Source organism: Microcaecilia unicolor, chromosome 8, assembly GCF_901765095.1.
Source record: "Microcaecilia unicolor chromosome 8, aMicUni1.1, whole genome shotgun sequence".
Taxonomy (NCBI): domain Eukaryota; kingdom Metazoa; phylum Chordata; class Amphibia; order Gymnophiona; family Siphonopidae; genus Microcaecilia; species Microcaecilia unicolor.
In genome coordinates this window covers 210440956-210462231 of record NC_044038.1, presented here as the reverse complement: position 1 = coordinate 210462231, position 21276 = coordinate 210440956, and the positions used below count along the sequence as shown (strand labels likewise).

Sequence of the window (21276 nt, the reverse complement as noted above, 5' to 3'; positions counted from 1 at the left end):
CTTCCAACTGCATTGCTGCCAGGGGTGGGGGCGGTGCTTCAATACTGTGTTTTCAGTTACTAGGGATAGGCAGGTTCCCTGGAGTCCTGCAGAGCTTGCCTGTCCTTCACTATTGGAAATGTGATGGTGAAACAGCACCACCCACTGGCAGGACTGTATGTGGAGGACTCCCACTCAGCTTAGAGGGAATAGTGATACACACAGATATATGCATTTATGTTGTTCTAATGAGTTATGCACATATTCAGCATGTAAAGATTAGTACCCACGTTTTAGCATTACTGAACCCATTTAGGGGTAGATTCAAGAAAGTGTGCAAAAAATTAGGCATGAAAAATAGGGGCAATATGCACCAATTCTATATCAGCAATTGTGCATGAAATTTGCTTATTTCCGATCTGAGGAAGAAGGGCAACCTTCGAAAGCTAATCAAGTAATGTATTAAGTTATCTCCAATAAAAAAGGTATCATCTCATTTTCTTTTCCATGTTTTATTTTGTTTGATTTCTATAGATTCTACATGGAATGTTGCTATTCCACTAGCAACATTCCATGTAGAAGTCGGCCCTTGTAGATCACCAATGTGGCCGCGCAGGCTTCTGCTTCTGTGAGTCTGACGTCCTGCACGTACGTGCAGGACGTCAGACTCACAGAAACAGAAGCCTGCGCAGCCTTCTACATGGAATGTTGCTAGTGGAATAGCAACATTCCATGTAGAATCTCCAATAGTAGCAACATTCCATGTAGAATCTCCAATGGTATCTATTTTACTGTCATAGTAATGCTTGAATGTTTTCACTTATATACACGGTCAGCTAGCACATTTGCTTATTTCCGATCTGAGGAAGAAGGGCAACCTTCGAAAGCTAATCAAGTAATGTATTAAGTTATGTCCAATAAAAAAGGTATCATCTTATTTTCTTTTCCATGTTTTATTTTGTTTGATTTCTATTGATAACCTGTTATAGAACAGAAACTACTATAGTCTTTCTGCTCCTTGCTTAAGTTTAGCTGATCACGCTCCAACAATATTCATAAACTATCACTTCGGGAGGCTAATGCACGGGTAGCATGTGCCCATTTGGTACTACTACTGGGGTAGCGTGTGCACCCAGCGGTAATTCTGAGTTTGGTGCATACTGAATCCTGGGGTAAAAAATATTTTTCTATTTTCTACCACGGGGGCATTCCCGGCGGTAACCAGCAGCGTGCCCCACATTGGTGCACGCTGCATGCTTACCGTGTGGGTAGCGCATGAGCCCTTACCACTAGGTCAATGGGCGGTGGTAAGGGCTCAGGCCTTAAATAGGTGCGTGCTAGTTTTAATATTAGCACAGGCCCATTTCCCGGCCCATTAAAAAATAGCCTTTTCCCCAGCCGCGGTAAAAAATGACCCACCGCATGCCTAAAAGATGCGCCCACATTACTGCAGGCCACTTTTTACCATGGCTTTACATAAGTACATAAGTATTGCCATACTGGGAAAGACCAAAGGTCCATCGAGCCCAGCATCCTGTTTCCAACAGAGGCCAATCCAGGTCACAAATACCCGGCGAGATCCCAAAAATATACAAAACATTTTATACTGCTTATCCCAGAAATAGTGGATTTTCCCCAAGTCCATTTAATAACGGTCTATGGACTTTTCCTTTAGGAAGCCATCCAAACCTTTCTAAAGCTCCGCTAAGCTAACCACCTTTACCACATTCTCTGGCAACAAATTCCAGAGTTTAATTACACGTTGAGTGAAGAATCATTTTCTCCGATTTGTTTTAAATTTACTACATTGTAGCTTCATCGTATGCCCCCTAGTCCTAGTATTTTTGGAAAGCGTGAACAGACGCTTCACATCTACCCGTTCAACTCCACTCATTGTAAAAGGAACCCTTAGTTTCTTCACATGTTGTGCTCATACAACATACTTTCTGCAGCATACCATACAAACTTCATAAACTCATACCTCGTAATTCTAGAAAAAGCGCTAAAATATGTGCATGCAAATTTGGGCACACATCCAATTTGCATGCACATTTTAATTGAATAGCAAGCTAATTAGCTCTAATAATTAACTTTTTAACAAGCAATTATTGGTACTAATTAATTCAATAAAAATGTATCCATGTAAATGTAAGCGTGGGAGCCCTCTTATGCTATAATTACACATGCAACTAAAAGCGATGCTCCCAGTCCTCCCATGGCCCTCCCATGGGAGGACTGGGAGCATCGCTTTTAGTTGCAGGACGTCAGAAACAGAAGGAAGCCTTTTGCAAGAAGAAGAGGACCTTGGCTGGCAGGGGTTGTGGTCCCCCACCAGCAAAGGCAGGCGACGGCGGGTTGGCGGCAGGAGGGGGGGTTGAGAGGGTCGTCGGCAGGGGGGTCCAGGGCCAAATCTACATGGGCCCAGGCCCCCTGGCCCCACGTAGCTACGCCACTGGTGCCAATTAGTTCCAATTAATGCCACAAGGACAAAGGTTGTCAGTGAGGGGAAATGGGATTTGAACCCTAGCTTTCCTGGTTCTCAGCCCATTGTTTTAATCACTAAATCAGTTCTAGTTGTGTTTAATCAAATTCTGTCTGCACAAGTAAATACACAAGCATCAGTAGCTTCTTAGCTATTTATGTGGTTTTGAGAAGTTCCCCTGAGGGATAAAGTCTTACTGATAAGGCCATTGCCCTATACTTTGCTGATTTTCCTATTTATGGTGGAGACTGTTTGACAAAGAGCATCTGCTGTGAAAATCTCATAAAAGAAAAGCAGACAGCATGGAATGATCTTTATACATGAGTTCCATAGTAAAAAGCCTTACTTCAAAGCTACAGGCGATTATATGTCCTTTGCACCTGAAAGCATCTAATTCTACCCAAAACTTTCATATATAAATACATGACTATTTATTTTTAAACAAATGTAGACTCTTGTAACTTTTATTTATTTTTTCCTTTCAGGGAATTAGAAAGGAGTCTGTTTTATTAGAGACTTCCGGGTCATTCTTTGTCTGTGTCTGCTTGTATTACAAAAAGTTTATTAGTCACAAAAGTGAGCTGGAATAGAGTCCTACTGGAGTCTGGAGTCCGTGAACATCGGGATATTTAGGAAAGTGGTAGGCAGACAGAGTGAAATAAACAATGAACTTCCTTTCAAATTCATGGAGGTCTGAAATGACAATTTTTAAAAAAATAATTATAAAAGGCCTTTTTCTAGAGCACATACATTGTAGTGGGAGGCCGATCGATCCCTGCTTCCCTACATATGAACATTTCATTTACTAATGAAGAAAATATATTTATTTCTAAATATAACTGAAAGGAGAAGGGAAGGGAAGGAAGAAGGATTTGGATTTAGATCATATCTTTTCCAGTAGCAGCTCAAGGTGAGTTACACTTAGGTATGCTAAGCATTTTCCTATTCCCAGAGGGCTAAAAATCTAAACTGTGTTAATAAATGGACTTAGTGTGCCCTATGTCTACCATGGCCATAAAATAGGCATTTTTCTATATCTGGCTGTTCGGTAACATTAGCATACGTGCATGCCCATTCTAAAAAATATAATGAGGTAACACTTACCGGCTCCTATTTAGGAGGCTTTAAGAACTCCCAGGTTATGGACATGCCAACCGTGTATCGTGATGGTAATGTGAGTGTGCTAGCTGAATAGCACTCCAGATCCATTCTCTACCTCGACACATCCCCTCCAAAATAAATAAATAAACGTGGAGGGGCATAATCGAACGGAAACACCTATCTCCATGGGCGTTTATCTCCGAGAACAGGTCCGTGAAGGGGCGGGCCGAACCGAATTTTCGAAAAAATGGACGTTTTTGAGCTGGGCATTTGTTTTTTTTAGCGATAATGGAAACTAAAAACGCCCAGCTCAAAAACGTCCTATTCCGAGCCATTTGGTCGTGGGAGGGGCCACGATTCGTAGTACACTGGCCCCCCTGATATGCCAGGACACCAACTGGGCACCCTAGGTCAGTGCGGTGGACTTCAGAAAAAGCTCCCACATGCATAGCTCCCTTACCACGGGTGCTGAGCTCCCAACCCCCCTCACCCAAAACCCACTACCCACAAATGTACAACACTACCATAGCTTTTAGGGGTGAAGGGGGCACCTACATGTGGGTACACTGGGTTTTGGAGGCCTCCCATTTACCAGCACAAGTGTTACAGGTGGGGGGGATGGGCCTGGGACCACCTGGCTGAAGTGCACTGCGGTACCCACTAAAAGTGCTCCAGGGACCTGCATACACGCAGGCCTCTAGGACTGGTTGCTGCTATATAACATTGGCACACCAGTTGACACCTGAAGACTAATCTGCCCGAAAATGTCCTTTATTGGAATAACCGCCTTTACTCACAGTTAACTGCAGATCAGAGGTTGTGCCCCACTGGCAACGAGTCTCCCTGGTACTGAGATGAGCAGTAGGTCAGAGCTGGCAGAATGCTGTACAATGCCCTCTTTCACCCACATTCAAGGGAAGAACTAAGTTGTCTAACGTGGCTAACACAGGAAAGGGAACTAAAACTGGCTTACAAAAATGGCCACTACCGCATGGACTACAACAGGAAACACAACAGGGCACACTCTGACCCAGTAGGCAGGGGGAAAAGCACCATGGGAGAAGAGCCTACCAACTACCAACATCGTGAGACTGTAACACAAGCTAATGAAATCACGGAGCCCAATACCCTACAATGCAATGCTGATGTGACCCTGTACTGCACCCGAGAGCCACATCTGACCCAGGGAAAGGCTGTGACAGGATCGAACACATTCTGTTGTCATGGAGGTGGGTACGGCATTTGAGGCTGGCATAGAGGCTGGAAAAAAAGTTTGTAAAGTGGGGTTTTTTTGGTGGGAGGGGGTTAGTGACCACTGGGGGAGTCCGGGGAGGTCATCCCCGATTCCCTCCAGTGGTCATCTGGGCAGTTGGAGCACTTTTTTGGGACTTGTTCATGAAAAAAAAGGGTCCAAAAAAAGTGACCCAAATTTGCGGTAAAAATGCCTTTTTTTTTCAATTATCAGATAAAGACGCCCATCTCTCCTCGGCTGATAACCACGCCTCAGTTCCGCCTCCACCACGCCTCCGACACGCCCCCGTCAGCTTTATTTGTTTCTGCGACGGAGTGCAGTTGGAAACGCCCAAAATCGGCTTTCAATTATACCGATTTGGGCGCCTTTGCGAGACAAACGTCTATCTCCCGATTTAGGTCACACTATAGGCGTTTTTCTCTTTCGAAAATAAGCAGGATTGTCTGCTTGAGGAAAGGCTCCTGGCCGATTAAATGGCGATTAATTGGCTATCTGGCAATATTCAGTGGGAGATCACCAGTTATTTTCCACTGAATATTGTCAATTAGCGCTTAGTGGATAGTCGGTTATATCGCGTGATAGAACTGGCTATCTGCTGGTATTCAGTGCATCACTGTTTAAGTTTGGAGGCCAAATTAGGACACCAAAATTGCTGGAATATCTTTGGCCAGTTTAAACTTAACTGGTTGGCACTGACTATCAGCTTGGCCAGTGAACCGGTTAAAACACCTGGATATTCATGGCGGTCACCAGAAACAGCCCAACATAAGTACATAAGTACATAAGTACATAAGTAGTGCCATACTGGGAAAGACCAAAGGTCCATCTAGCCCAGCATCCTGTCACCGACAGTGGCCAGTCCAGGTCAAGGGCACCTGGCACGCTCCCCAAACGTAAAAACATTCCAGACAAGTTATACCTAAAAATGCGGAATTTTTCCAAGTCCATTTAATAGCGGTCTATGGACTTGTCCTTTAGGAATCTATCTAACCCCTTTTTAAACTCCGTCAAGCTAACCGCCCGTACCACGTTCTCCGGCAACGAATTCCAGAGTCTAATTACACGTTGGGTGAAGAAAAATTTTCTCCGATTCGTTTTAAATTTACCACACTGTAGCTTCAACTCATGCCCTCTAGTCCTAGTATTTTTGGATAGCGTGAACAGTCGCTTCACATCCACCCAATCCATTCCACTCATTATTTTATACACTTCTATCATATCTCCCCTCAGCCGTCTCTTCTCCAAGCTAAAAAGCCCTAGCCTTCTCAGCCTCTCTTCATAGGAAAGTCGTCCCATCCCCACTATCATTTTCGTCGCCCTTCACTGTACCTTTTCCAATTCTACTATATCTTTTTTGAGATACGGAGACCAGTACTGAACACAATACTCCAGGTGCGGTCGCACCATGGAGCGATACAACGGCATTATAACATCCGCACACCTGGACTCCATACCCTTCCTAATAACACCCAACATTCTATTCGCTTTCCTAGCCGCAGCAGCACACTGAGCAGAAGGTTTCAGCGTATCATCGACGACGACACCCAGATCCCTTTCTTGATCCGTAACTCCTAACGCGGAACCTTGCAAGACGTAGCTATAATTCGGGTTCCTCTTACCCACATGCATCACTTTGCACTTGTCAACATTGAACTTCATCTGCCACTTGCACGCCCAATCTCCCAGTCTCGCAAGGTCCTCCTGTAATCGTTCACATTCCTCCTGCGACTTGACGACCCTGAATAATTTTGTGTCATCGGCGAATTTAATTACCTCACTAGTTATTCCCATCTCTAGGTCATTTATAAATACATTAAAAAGCAACGGACCCAGCACAGACCCCTGCGGGACCCCACTAACTACCCTCCTCCACTGAGAATACTGGCCACGCAATCCTACTCTCTGCTTCCTATCTTTCAACCAGTTCTTAATCCATAATAATACCCTACCTCCGATTCCATGACTCTGCAATTTCTTCAGGAGTCTTTCGTGCGGCACTTTGTCAAACGCCTTCTGAAAATCCAGATATACAATATCAACCGGCTCCCCATTGTCCACATGTTTGCTTACCCCCTCAAAAAAATGAGTATCTAGGCTCAGCTCCGACTGCAGGAAGCAGCCCGGCTACCTCCCATGTCTGAATACCGGCCCCCCCCCCCCCGTATACTTAGCATATGCAAATGGCAAATCTAATGTAGAATGATTTAGCCCATTGTAAAGGGGTCCGCTTCCTCCGCTCTGGGTTAGGGCCGGCAGCCCGGTTAGGCTCACAGGTTTCCAGCAAAGAACCAGACTGCCATATGGACTTAGGACTAAAGTGCTTTATTCTCAATTCAGTTCCACTCTCAAAATTGAAATGCAGCTCGCAAACAGGGTACAGGCCGGGTTCCAAACTCCAGCCAACATTCAGTTCCTTAACAGTTCAGGCCCACTTCCTTTGCACTACCTTCCCCTCTCCCTCAGAAGGGCTCAGTCAAAGTTCAGCCTGCTGTTCTATACATCCCAATAAGTCAACCCTTTCACAAACAGTCTCTTCAAAGGAAACCACTACTTAATGCCCCTGTCCTCTTCACAGCACCCCGGAGGACCCTGTACCAATCAGAGCTGGCAGCTTTCCTCCTACCTCACAGCACCACACCCCTGTGGCCTCTCACACTGCCTTCATGTGCTGGACAGGGCTACATTTACATTCTCACACTCCATGGCAGCTTACTCTTCCCCCCCAGAGAAGCTCCAGTGGCAGGCCCTTTCCGTCCTCCACCTACTCCATGGCAGCTTCTCTCTCAATCAGTTTCCTCTCCCTCCTGGTGGTTGGGAGCCACCCAGAAGTCTCTCCCCCTCTCACAGCTGGAGGGAATTATATACCAGTGATGCAGCTAAGGGACTGAGCTTCACCTCCCCTTCTCCCTCTAGTGGGGAAGGGAGTAACTGGCTCCCCTAGCACTGAGCCATTGCTCCCCCTCCTGGGGTTGGAAATCCATTCCACCCTTTTGGGGCTACCCTCCTCTCTCCTGCTTGCAAGGGCTTCTGGGAGCTGTAGTTCAGGGATTAGCTGCTTCTTTGTGGGGCCTCAAGTGCTAGCTTTGTCACATATCCCCTCCCTCAAGAAATTGCGACTCCCAGAAGCCAAAGGAAGCTTTTCCAGGGACTCTGCAATTCTCGACAGGGCATCCGCATTCCCCTGGAGTCTCCCTGCCCTATGCTGTACAGTAAAAGAGAAGGCCCTATAGGCTGCCAAAGCCTCTTCAATTAAACAGCCGGCCCTCTCACGGCCCACTGCTCCTGTGGCCATTTTACTGCACTTGCAATTGGTTCAAAAGTCACTATAAAGTCCACATCTTTTTTTCTCCCATCTTTCCCAAAGACAAAAGTCCATAGTTAGCATGTCCTACACCCCGTGAGCCCTTACTGCTAGATCAATGGGTGGCGTTAAGGGCTCAGATTGTAAATAGGCACGCACTGGTTTCAGTTTTACCGCAGGCCCTTTTCCCGGCCCATTGAAAGAAAGCCCCTTTTCCCAGACGCGGTAAAAACTGGCCCGGTGCACGCCAAATACATGCGCTCACGCTACCACAGACCACTTTTTGCTTCAACTTAGTAAAAGGACCCCCCTGGGAGGAAAGAGATTGGAGACTACGAGAAAGGCAGGGAGGTTAATGACAAGCTAGTACAAGCTTGCTGTAAGTTCTCAAGGAAAGGCACATAATATGAATTGTTCTTTCTGAAAGAAACCCAGTGAACAGTAGATAGAAATGTGATTTGGTTAAGGTCACCAGCTGACTTTTCCTTCTTAAGATACAGCAGTAAAAATAGCAAGCACAACACTGCTGAAAGATATAGGATTTAAGAGAACACAATAGATTGGATTTTTGCCTATGTTTGGCCTCTGTATTTATTATTCCACTGTCTTCTGTTGGATGCTTAAGTTATTCATAGCTGGGTTTAGACAAGAAATGGCTAAGTTGCTGTGACTACATGTTTACTTATGATTAATCCTCACAACCATGTTATGGAATGCCTCATCTTAGCAGGGAACAGGTAATAAAATCACTATGAAAAGAGTTAAATGTAGTCTCGGGATTTCACCAACAAAACGCTTCTATTATTATCTGGTACTTATTATGTCTTAGAATAGAAGAGTTGCCATATTGGGTCAGACGAAGGGTCTATCTAGCCCAGTACCCTGTTTCCAACAGTGGCCAGGCCAGGTTACAAGCAGGGGCGTAACTTTGGGGGGGGGGCCACAGGGGCCTGGGCCCCGGCAAATTTCATCCGGGCCCCTGGTTTGGCTGGCGGGGGTCCCCAACCCCCACCATAGTAACATAGTAACATAGTAGGTGACGGCAGAAAAAGACCTGCACGGTCCATCCAGTCTGCCCAACAAGACAACTCATGTGTGCTACTTTTTGTGTATACCCTACTTTGATTTGTACCTATGCTCTTTAGGGCACAGACTGTATAAGTCTGCCCAGCACTATCCCCGCCTCCCAACCACCAGCCCTGCCTCCCAACCACCGGCTCTGGCACAGACCATATAAGTCTGCCCAGCACTATCCCCGCCTCCCACCACCGGCTCTGGCACAGACCGTATAAGTCTGCCCAGTACTATCCCTGCCTCCCAACCTCCAGTCCCGCCTCCCACCACTGGCTCTGGCACAGACCGTATAAGTCTGCCCCGCACTATCCCCGCCTCCCAACCTCCAGCCCCGCCTCCCACTACCGGCTCTGCTATCCAATCTCGGTTAAGCTCCTGAGGATCCATTCCTTCTGAACAGGATTCCTTTATGTTTATCCCACGCATGTTTGAATTCCGTTACCGTTTTCATCTCCACCACCTTCCGCGGGAGGGCATTCCAAGCATCCACCACTCTCTCCGTGAAGAAATACTTCCTGACATTTTTCTTGAGTCTGCCCCTCTTCAATCTCATTTCATGTCCTCTCGTTCTACCACCTTCGTATCTCTGGAAAAGGTTTGTTTGCGGATTAATACCTTTCAAATATTTGAACGTCTGTATCATTCTTCAGTGCCAGTCTCCGGCGCAGCCACATTCGCTGCCTGCCCCCTGTTTTTCTTTCTTCTTGCTCCTCCTGTGCATGGGTTGTGTTGGCATTGTTAGTGCAGCTCAGTAATCAGGGGGGAGGGTAAGTCTGTTCCAGGCAAAGGGCACAGCAAATTTGAGGAGTCCTTTTACTAAGATGCCCCAAAATGTGGCCTACGCTGGTGTAGATGCGTGTATTGGACACGTGCAGGTTTATTTTTCAGCGTACCTGCAAAAAAGGTCCTTTTTTTGGCTGAAAATGAACGTGCGGCAAAATGAAAATTGGCGCGCGTCCATTTTGGGCCTGAGCCTTACCGCCACCCATTCACTTGGCAGTAAGGTCTCACGCGTTAATCGGGCAGTAATCATCAGTGTGCGTACAATGCCAATTACCGCCTGGTTAGCGCTACCTGCCAGTAATCTTCTGGCATGCGTAAAAAATGAAATTACTGCCCGGGTCATGCGATAGCCAGGCGGTACTTCCGAACTGGCATGCATAGGTGCCTACATGGCTTAGTTAAAGGGATCCTGAACGAACAGAGATGATAGCAGTGGAGCAAATGGGCACAAATAAGAGAGACTTACCAATGAACAGAGTTCATGAGGAAGACTATAGGGAAAGAGAAGATTTGTAATGAGGAACTGCACAGGAAATGAATTTGTGGGTGAGCAATAGAAATTTGAACTGTATGAAGAAATGGATAAGGCGTCAACATGGTAACAGTGAAGGAAGGTAAGTTCTGCAGCTGCATTTTGAACAGATTGCAGAGGAGAAAGATGGCTCCTCCGGACACCCGCAACGAGTAGGTTGCAATAGTCTAAGTGGAAGATAATGAGTTTCATCTATGGTACATGCAGAATATACTTTAGCTATGATAGAGTTTCATAGGAACTTATTCCCGTCATATCTGCTTACAACTAGAGTTAGCTGTACGATTTGCTCTCTGGGAATATATGGAGGAAAAATTGCCATTGCTTTCTGTGATGCTGTTTTGTAGCTGTTGTTCTGGGTTTTCTGATATTTATGCTGTATGGACCTGATATTAAAAAAAAAAAGATGCACCCCTAAATTTAGGCCCTTATTTCGAAGAATCTACACAAGTAAAGAGCAACATTTGCAATTTTATCGATCCCTGGGGTGCATAGTATGGATCCTAAAAATAGACATATTATTCAAATTTTATAATTGGAAATTTATAATTGGTACACTGCTGACACGCCCCCGTGAACTTTGGTTGTCCCCGCAATTGAAAGAAGTTGAGGACGCCCAAAATCGGCTTTCCATTATGCCGATTTGGGCGACCCTGAGAGAAGGATGCCCATCTCCCGATTTGTGTCAGAAGATGGGCGTCCTTCTCTTTCGATTATGCCGCTGATAGTATTTTAGGGGGAATGGAATGATGGGAGCATTAGTTAACTGTGGAATGCATGGATCCTAAAAACAGACATGTTATTCAAATTTTATAATTGGAAATCAAGTCTATTAAAAATAAAAATCTTCACACTGAAGTAGGGAGGGAGGGATGGGGAGAGGGAGAGGGTGAGATTAAAAGAACACGTTCGGACATGGTGAGGGGGAAACAGTTATGGAAAAAAAAAAATTTTTGGTTAGCGATTTGGTTGTACTAGAAATGTTTTCCTTGCTGCCATGTTTGTACATGAAAATAATAAAATAAATGGTAAAAAAAAAAAAAAAAAATCTTCATCGGCTTTTGCACCTGCTCTGAGGTATGTGCCGATACCAGTAAAAAGGCACACACAAAGCAGTATTGAACCTCCACAGCTCTGATTCCCTCTTGATAGCATTGACCCCTCACCCCCAATCCCATTCTCCCTGAGAACAAAGAAACCCCTACCCCAGAACCTTCCCATGAATACAGAAATCTCCACACTCCATCTCCCCTAAACGCGCTGGTTTTGGTTTTTTTACTGACAGTAAACAGATTGGCCTTGATGTTGAGATAGAGGGAGTTAGACTGGCTAACTCCCACTGTCGTTGGCAAACCCGGAAATTCAACGCCAGGGCCACATCTGGCCACCAGCATCGAATTTCCAGGGTTTTTTTTTTGTCACCGCAAACATAGCTGGTTAAGCCGATATTCATTGGCTGACCACTACATTCTAGCAGCCAAAGGTAGACCTACTATTTACGCGGGTCTATCTGGCTCCTAAACTTAACCAGTCAGCCGCTGAAAATCAGTGGTAACCGGCTATGCCACGCGACATAGCCGATGACCGGGCTAGCTACTGACCAGGATATTCAGCGGGAAATAACTCATTATTTCCCGCTGAATATTGGTGGATAGCTGGCTTGAGGGTATTTAACCAGCCAGGTGCCATTCCTGGCCATGAAATACTTTTGAATATCAAGTGGATGGTTTTCTGTTTTATTTTTGTAGGCTTTCTCATTCATTTTGTTATTTATTTGGTTTCAAATAAATGAAATGAATATCAAATAAATAAGCCACAAAAGAAAAAAGAAACAAATTAAGGGGTGCTTTTACTGAGGCGCAGTAGGCCCAACGTGAGCCTACCTCATGCTAAAAGAGCACTACTGCAGGACACGCTGAGGCGTCTTGTGGTAGTTTTTCACTTAGTAAGCTCTAATCCTGTCCTCAAAAATATTTTTTATTTTCCAGTACAGGAGGCGTGCCCGTGGGCAGAGAATAGGCATGCCTGCGCTAATCAGGTGGTGCAGGCATATTACCACATGCTACATGATTAGCACTGGGGTAGCATGGGAGCCCTTATCACCTACTAAATAGATGGCAGTAAGGGCTCCCATGCTAATGGGGAAATTATCACATGGCCATTACAAAAATTTCTGGCAAGGCGGCCATTTTACCACCACACTAATCCAACTGTTTACAAACACGCACTAGTGGCTGCTGCACGGCAATGCCGACAGCCCATTCAAAGTGAGTGGGCAATGTCGGCATTAGCACATGGCAGCCGCTAGCACAGCTTGGTAAACAGGGGGGTAAAGGGGACACAGTGCATGGAAAATCTACATGTTGACAACAGCACCGGCCACTTTTTAGTGTAGCTTGGTAAAAGGACACCTAAATAAGCCAATGCACATCCCTAAAGTTGGTTTAACTTTGACAGAATTTTTGCCTTTTCCCTGGTTTGCTGAGGACAAAAAAAAAAAAAATATATATATATATATAGAAAATTTTTGCATTCTTTTTGGAAGAAACATAACAGGATTGGCAATTCAAAAAAAAAATCTGCTTCAGATCTTGCAAAAAATAAAAGAGAAATACAAATATTTTTCTCAATAAAGGTTCATCAAACCAATTTCATTAACCTGCTTTGCAAAAAGTATTTTTATGTTGAGTATATTACAAAATGCATTTTCTTTGCAGACTGCTTCTGTAGATTTGTTGGGGTTGAAGAAACATCTGTTCATTTCTTATTTATTAGTTGTACTTCCAGTGCTTCACAGACAACAGGACTTGCGCTAAATTAATTAATCTCTGGAAAATGTGATTCAAGGCCATAGGTGTTGTTTTGAGGATGTCACATAGGAAACGTAAAACTTTGTTATTTTATCTACACTTTGTTTTTAAGTGTACTTTGTTTACATAAAATCTATACCTTAGACATCTTAAGCTGGAGATAAATTAATCTGATACATTGTTTTTGATATTGTAACTTTGAGCCAGCAGTTTCTTCTTGTTCCTTTTGTGCTTCCAACTCAATTGGAGCTGCTTCTGCTGAACTAAGCTGCCATATGGGCATGGGGATTTCCCCAGTTTTATATCTCCTTATTTCAGCTCAGCAATTGTAGTAACAATCCACAGCCAGGAGTTACAAAGTTGCGATTCTCACTAAAAGCCAGCTATTAGGGATTGTATATCTGGCCACTAAGGGACACTTTTATAAAAGTGCAGTAAGGTTTAGAACTTATTGTGCTTTAAGAGCAAATTTTGATGCTCAGTAAGTGCAAAGGCTGTGCGGTATTTGGGACTACACCCAACATGTCCTCTGAGGTTATGGCATTGAAATGTTTTTTTACCCTCTGTTAAGTCTGTGCTTAGTACATACCCTTCTTAAAGTGGTAGTAAATTCACCGGTGCACTTTAAGGGGATATTCTTTAACTGGGCGCCTCCAATTAGGTGCTCAGAGGGTGCCTGGAAGGAGCATATTCTATAAAGGAACCTGGGTGCCTGGGTTCCCTTATAGAATACTAGCAAAACTGGGAATCAACATACTTAAAATTTAGCCCCCCCCCCCCCAATAGTCAGCCAGTGATGGTTAGCGTTTTTTTAAACGCTTACCGCCGCTGGCTAAATTAGTCCCCAATATTCAGTGCCGGGCCATGTTACAGAATAGTATCATTTACATGCTAAAGTACCACATTTAAGTGGGTGTATTTACATGGCATAACTGAGCACACCTTAATGATGGAGTGTAAATGCCAACTTATGTTAGTATTCTTAATGGAATCTTGGCATCCTAATTATAGAATTGGCGCTTAGCGCCCAGCATTTTGGCACCTATGGCATGGCTATGGGTGGGCCATGGGTGTTCCAAAAATCTAAGTGCAGGGTTATAGAATATACCTGCTCGGTGCCAAACTTAAACATCCGTATTTATACCAAGTTTTACTTGGCATATATGGACACGCCTAGAGTTAGACGCAGGCATGGCCACTAGGCGTATTCTATAAACTCATCTAGGTGTATTCTATAATCCATGCCAAAATCTAGGCACAGTTTACAGAATACGCCTAGGTGTAAATATTTTTGGCGCTGATTTTTCAGGCACCTTATACAGAATCTAGTTCTTTAAGACAGCTATCTGCTTTGAAAATGAGCACCACAGCCAATAAACATCATTTGGTTTTTCAAACACAGCTGTATTGCTTTTTATAATACAGCTGTTCTATATTTAACCCCAATAGTCAAAATGACTATTCTTCAATGCAATTGCTGTAGTGCTCTTATCCTAAGACACACCTTTTGGAGCCTTAGAGCTTACCCCATCTGTCTCTAGGTCTAAGCTCAGGGAAGAATCAGTTACAATCAAAATGGCCTCCCCAGGTTATGAGACCATAACAATCCACTCCCACTCCCACTCCCACAAAGAATCAAACAACTCAGTAATGGAAGGATTACAGTTGGATCTGGCAGGGTACGACCTGTAACACAGAGATACCCACTCCTTGGAGACATCATGAATTGAAATAAATGGCTTAGTTGGGCCTATCCATGGATATTTTGCCATTGAATATCCTTACAGACTAGCTCCATACTATCTGGATGGTGTCAGGGTGGTATGGGGTGGAGTGAAGACAGCTCTGGAAGTTAATCAGTTAGGGTCAATATTCAATCTGATAACTGCATAATTATCCAAATATAATTAGGACTGCAAAAAGGTTTTCTGGTTAGCTATTTGGATAGTGGTATCAGTACTGGAGAACCACACCACGCAGAGATTTCAAAGTGGTATGTTGAGAATGTGGTGGGGATGTGGTTTTGGTGGGACTTGGGGGAAAAATTTACACATGTATTCCACATTTCACAAAGGGAATATATGTCCATGGGGAAAAATATCCCCATCTGATTTTTACGCTAGCTTAGAGCCACACACAGATTTTAAAAAAATGTTCATTTGGACAGGGCTTTGCATGAGAGATTAAGAGAGTCATTCGCCTTAATTCCCTGTTTATTTCTGCCTTCGAAATGAAACCACTTCCACGTGGAAGCTAACAGGTTCATGCCATTCATTTTATCCAAATGAATATTTCTGAAATGGTTGTTGCCGTCGTATGTATCAGCAAATACTCCTGCAGGCTCTTTGCTGGCAGTACCTTTTCTAATATACTGCTGGAATTGAGCACATCTCGACTTGGACATCTCAATTCTGATCACTACATTCTATGTAAAACCGGACTTTCGATATCATCACTATCTAGGTAGCAGCACCAGTCACCATTCTATCTGGATATTCCATGCTGCCCACCCCACCTTCCACTGAAGTTCTTGATTTTTTGGCTGCCATGGTCAATATTTAAATATTGAGCTGTCCACTTTTAAGAAAGAGTTTCCTTTGCATGAATAATAGCTTTTCTTGCATCTGAGTGGACAATGGCCTGTTACAACATTAAGTGATGCCTGTACTTGTTTTGCTTTCATATTTATTTATGTATTTTATGCTGTATGATTTGTTATGTTATTCTTGACTATTGTCAGTTGGAATTTGTATGTGATTTGTTGTCTGCTTAGAATTGTAGATGAACAGAATATAAGTATTTTAAATAAATAGAGGAAGGCCAAGATGGCAGATGGGACAGTTTGCTGGAGACTGAGGACTGAGTCCTCAGGACTAGTTTTCTTGAGTCATCGTTGAAGGTTGTTATTTAAAGGACCAAACTAGCAGTGACTTTTGTTCTTGAGCCAGACTGTAATACTGTCCTACGTTTATATTTTCAACAGATGGATAAACTGTTTATGAGGACTATGATTTGTGAGTTCCCTGATTTATCTACCACCACACAAAAGAGGTGAACTGACTTCTTGGCTTTATTTATTTATTTGAAAATTTTTTTTCTACCAAACAATCCAAGCAAACTGTTCTCTTGGCAGGAAACAAAATACATATACAATAACATAAGATGATCAAAACAAAAACAAGTAATAAACATTCCAATTTCCTTACATAAAACAAATTACATACATAATCCAAAACACCCTCTCATCCCTCCTTACATAAATGTGTTATAAATCTTGTGTTAAAAATTTCTTGTATTTTGACCCCAAGTCATTGCTAGTATTTGTCTTAGCTAGGGAGGAGCTGAAATTTCAATGAGCCTCTATAGATTTGGCTTACATTGAAGGCTGACTGCAGCCGTCTCTTCTGTTTTGCTTTTTTTTTTTCTTTTGGATTTGTTTTGGATTTCCTTCATCTATTTTTTTCATTTCCTAAGTCACTTCAGTTGATGTGCTAGTTTAAATATTCATAGAATGTAAATATAAAAAAAGCAGTATCAATCGATAGATTGTAGCTGCCCCCGCCTTTTGGTGCAACAAAACTGATAACTTCCTTAGTGGGGACCTGGTAATATTATAATAACTTCTTGCATGAATTGTCATCCTTTGGGGACCCCCGCCAGCAAACAAAGTATCTGATATGGCGGCGGTGCGGGAGGGGGGGAGGCAGCGATGGCAGGGGGGTCAAATGTAGAGGGGGCCAGGGCGTAATCTGTGGGGGCCCATGCCCCCGTGGCCCCACATAGCTACACCCCTGGAAAACACAATATTGAAGCCCCCCCTGCCGCAATGCAGTTGGAAAACTCCCGCTCAGCTTAGAGGGAAAAGTGCTAATAACCAAGGTTAACAGTAAAATAGCATGTCTTAATGGCAGCTCACACTGATAACTCCCCCTTTTATTTGCACAAATGTACGCTTAAGCCATGAAAGTGCTGGCATTCTAAACATTTACCCGTGCAAGTAGCGTGTAAATTGCAGGCACCTAGTTATAGTATTGCCTTCATAGTAACTTACTAACAGAGAGGATAATAATCAGTCTGCCTTGAACAAATATTTATTGGATATTCAGCCCCCCTCCCGACCTGGCCTCAAGGGACCAGAGTCTCAAACCTGCATCTCCAGAATGTACCATGATGAACAAGTCATGGAACCAGCCAAGAACCTAACTGAGCATGAGCTGAAGGTTAAACTAAGACACAAGAACTTCTGCTGACCTGCAGGCAAACATTTCCTTGCACAAAAGTGATCTAAAAATGTATTTTAACTAATGACCTGAAATGAGAGAAATTAGAAATCTGAATGTAGGCATACACAGGGAACTCGAAGGTTTTGCTTTCATAATGTACCTTTTCTGACAGTAGACAGCCGATGAATGCAAAACACAAGTTTGTTTTTATAAGACATGCCAAGTGTATTTCATCCGTCACACTGAATGTTGTTGTTGTTGTTGTTTCTTTTTTCCTATTGCTAGTTTTCATTATAGACAGGGAAAGGATTATTGTATGAATGTCGTCTTTAGTAGCCATGGAAAGTTTTAGAAAATGCCTGTTTGCAAAAGCAAATGACAGAAAAGCTGAATATCTTGATTGGCAGCTTAGCCCCCGTGAACTTCACGAGGGCATTATTCAGAGGAGCTTATTTGGATAACCTTAGGCATTATGCAGATAACTCCCTTATTTTTAAATCTTCCAGCAACCATGGTATAAATCTGAGCAGGACAAGTTAATCTCTGGTAAATGTAATCTGTATAAAGTAAGGACTGGTGATGGCCAGTCTGAGAGCAGGTTTCAAATTAGATGAATAGTGAAAATACTCACCTGCTATCACTTAACTTAAAAAGAGTCAGCAAATGTAATAGAGTCAGTGAATGCAATAAAGCATTGTACAATACAGTATTATCTATCTAATGATTTGGTACCTTCGCTGTGGTTGATCACCTAAGTCTACCCAGACATCTTGGCCACATTATAGCAGGCCTAAAGAGTGGAGTGGCTTATTGGTTAGAGCAGGGGTGAGCCACAACCCAGTGGGGGTTTCAGGATTTTCACTGTCTCCATTGTATGCAAATAGATCTCATGCATATTCATTGTGGAAATCCTGAAAACCTGTCTAGGTTGCAGCAGAGCTGCCGAGAGGGGGGGCGGGGGGGGGGGGGACAAAATTCCCTGGGCCCAGCGCCGGAGTCTCTCATCCTTTCCTACTCCTAGGCTGCTGGTGCCGCAGTCCCCAGTCTCCACCTACCTACCCTCAGCTCCCTTCTGTTTGCCATCCGACCACCTTTATTTAAAAAAAAAAATCTTGAAATCGGCAGCGCAGCGCCTTCTGTGTGAAAGCGGCAGATTGCCTCGGGTGGGCCTTCTCTCACTGTGTCCCGCCCTCCTCTGATGTAACTTCCTATTTCCACAAGCCCTCTAAGCATTCTACACTCAATCATACCGGCACTAGTCTGCAGATAATTGTTTCTAGTGCCGGCTTTAGGTTTTGAGCATCGGCCCATTATGATTATGAGCCCTCCAGAGACAGGGAAATACCTGAATGCAACTTGTATTGAGCTACTCCTGAATAAAGGTGCGAGCAAAATCCAAATAAATAATTATCTGTATATCTCTGAGCTGCGATATTCAACACTGTTGAGATATCTGCATAAAGATGTCCTAAATGTATCCATAAAGCTATTTGGATAGTGGCTGAATATTGCTGGCTACCTGTACAGCCACAGCACTCACTGCTGTAAATAGCACTTTACCAAAACCCTCATCCACACCCTTGTCACCTCTCGTTTAGACTACTGCAATCTGCTTTTTGCTGGCCTCCCACTTAGTCACCTCTCCCCTCTCCAGTCGGTTCAAAACTCTGCTGCCCGTCTCATCTTCCGCCAGGGTCGCTTTACTCATACTACCCCTCTCCTCAAGACCCTTCACTGGCTCCCTATCCGTTTTCGCATCTTGTTCAAACTTCTTCTACTAACCTATAAATGTACTCACTCTGCTGCTCCCCAGTATCTCTCCACACTCGTCCTTCCCTACACCCCTTCCCGTGCACTCCGCTCCATGGATAAATCCTTCTTATCTGTTCCCTTCTCCACTACTGCCAACTCCAGACTTCGCGCCTTCTGTCTCGCTGCACCCTACGCCTGGAATAAACTTCCTGAGCCCCTACGTCTTGCCCCATCCTTGGCCACCTTTAAATCTAGACTGAAAGCCCACCTCTTTAACATTGCTTTTGACTCGTAACCACCTGTAACCACTCGCCTCCACCTACCCTCCTCTCTTCCTTCCCGTTCACATTAATTGATTTGATTTGCTTACTTTATTTATTTTTTGTCTATTAGATTGTAAGCTCTTTGAGCAGGGACTGTCTTTCTTCTATGTTTGTGCAGCGCTGCGTATGCCTTGTAGCGCTATAGAAGTGATAAGTAGTAGTAGTAGTCTCTTGTAACCACAGCTAATATTGTGATGTCATAATGCCTCAGTCCACCAATAAGAGCCAACCTCATCAGTGATGTCACAATGGCTTGATTGTCCTATACTTGGCTCACTTTTATTACATAGCTCTTTGAGCAGGGACTGTCTTTCTTCTATGTTTGTGCAGCGCTGCGTATGCCTTGTAGCGCTATAGAAATGCTAAATAGTAGTAGTAGTAGTAATACATATAAAATATTTAAATGCCTTGGCCCCGATATGTAAAAGAATTGCTAATTACAGTATTTGAATATTGTCTCACTTATTTTTAGCAGCCTATAGTTAGGAGCAATTTCAGCTGAACTTAATAGGAACTGATGGGTCAATATTCAGCCTCTGCAGTCAGCATTTTTTTAAAACATCGGCTACAGCGGTCAAAGATTATACAGATATTCACTATCATGTTTTTTTCTTTCTCTTGCTATTACTAAATGTACATTTTCTATATAATTCTTATAAATTTCTTAAATATTTCTTACTGTGATTGCTTGCTAATACACTACCATGTTTTATCATTATCATGTTACCCAAAATCTTTCTGTTTATTACTAAATGTATACTTTATCATGCACTCTCACTATTCCTGATGTATTGTAAGCCACATTGAGCCTGCAAAGAGGTGGGAAAATGTGGGATACAAATGCAACAAAATAAATAATAATATTCACTGCCGCTATTCAGATAGTAGCCAACTTTGAATCTCTGTGGCAGTATTGCCCACAATCTGGGAACTTAGGGCTCCGTTTACGAAGGTGCACCAAAAAGTGGCCTGCGCTGGTGTAGACACGTGTATTTGGATGCGCACAGGTCCATTTTTCAGCGCCAAAAATGGATGTGCGGCAAAATTTAAATTGGCGCGTGTCCATTTTGGGCCTGAGACTTTACCACCACCCATTGACCTAGCGGTAAAGTCTCAGGCCCAAAATGGACACGCGTTAACTGGGCAGTAATTGTCAGTATGCGTACAATGCTGATTACCGCCCAGTTAGCGCTGCACGCCAGAAATTTTCTGGGGTGCGTAGTGGTGTGCGTAGAAAATGAAATTACCGCCCGGCCACGTGGTAGTTCAAAATTGATGCGGCTTAGAAAAAGGGCTCCTGAACTTCCAGCAGCTTTCTGTCCTAAGCTATCTAGATAATTTCTGGGACCACTCTGGCTCCATCCATATTATGCCCTGGCGCTATCCACATGGTGCTGATATGGTCTGTAAGGATATTCAGAGCAGGGATGAGCAGCCAGAAAATGTTCTTTTGTGTCATTTCCAGGAATGTTCATTTCAATTATTTTCACTGGGCATGTTTTTATCTCAGGGGCAAATTGTTGGGTGCACACTCTTTTGAAAGAGGACTATTTGGGAAAAGGGTACGCTGTTTCTGAAACAGTGAGCATCAGAGCATAAGTGTTTGCCATACTGGGACAGACTGAAGGTCCATCCAGCCCAGTATCCTGTTTCCAACAGTGGCC

The 21276-nt window shown here is 43.7% G+C and overlaps 1 long non-coding RNA gene across 1 annotated transcript; it reads right to left on the bottom strand.

Moving 5' to 3' along the window:
* Positions 1 to 1369: 1369 nt before the first annotated feature.
* On the bottom strand, positions 1370 to 8424 carry LOC115475360. Its single transcript, XR_003943015.1, has 3 exons — positions 8396 to 8424; positions 6024 to 6025; positions 1370 to 1436 (listed from the first exon to the last, which is right to left on the bottom strand). It is a non-coding gene; the product is annotated as an uncharacterized LOC115475360 (long non-coding RNA).
* Positions 8425 to 21276: the final 12852 nt, after the last annotated feature.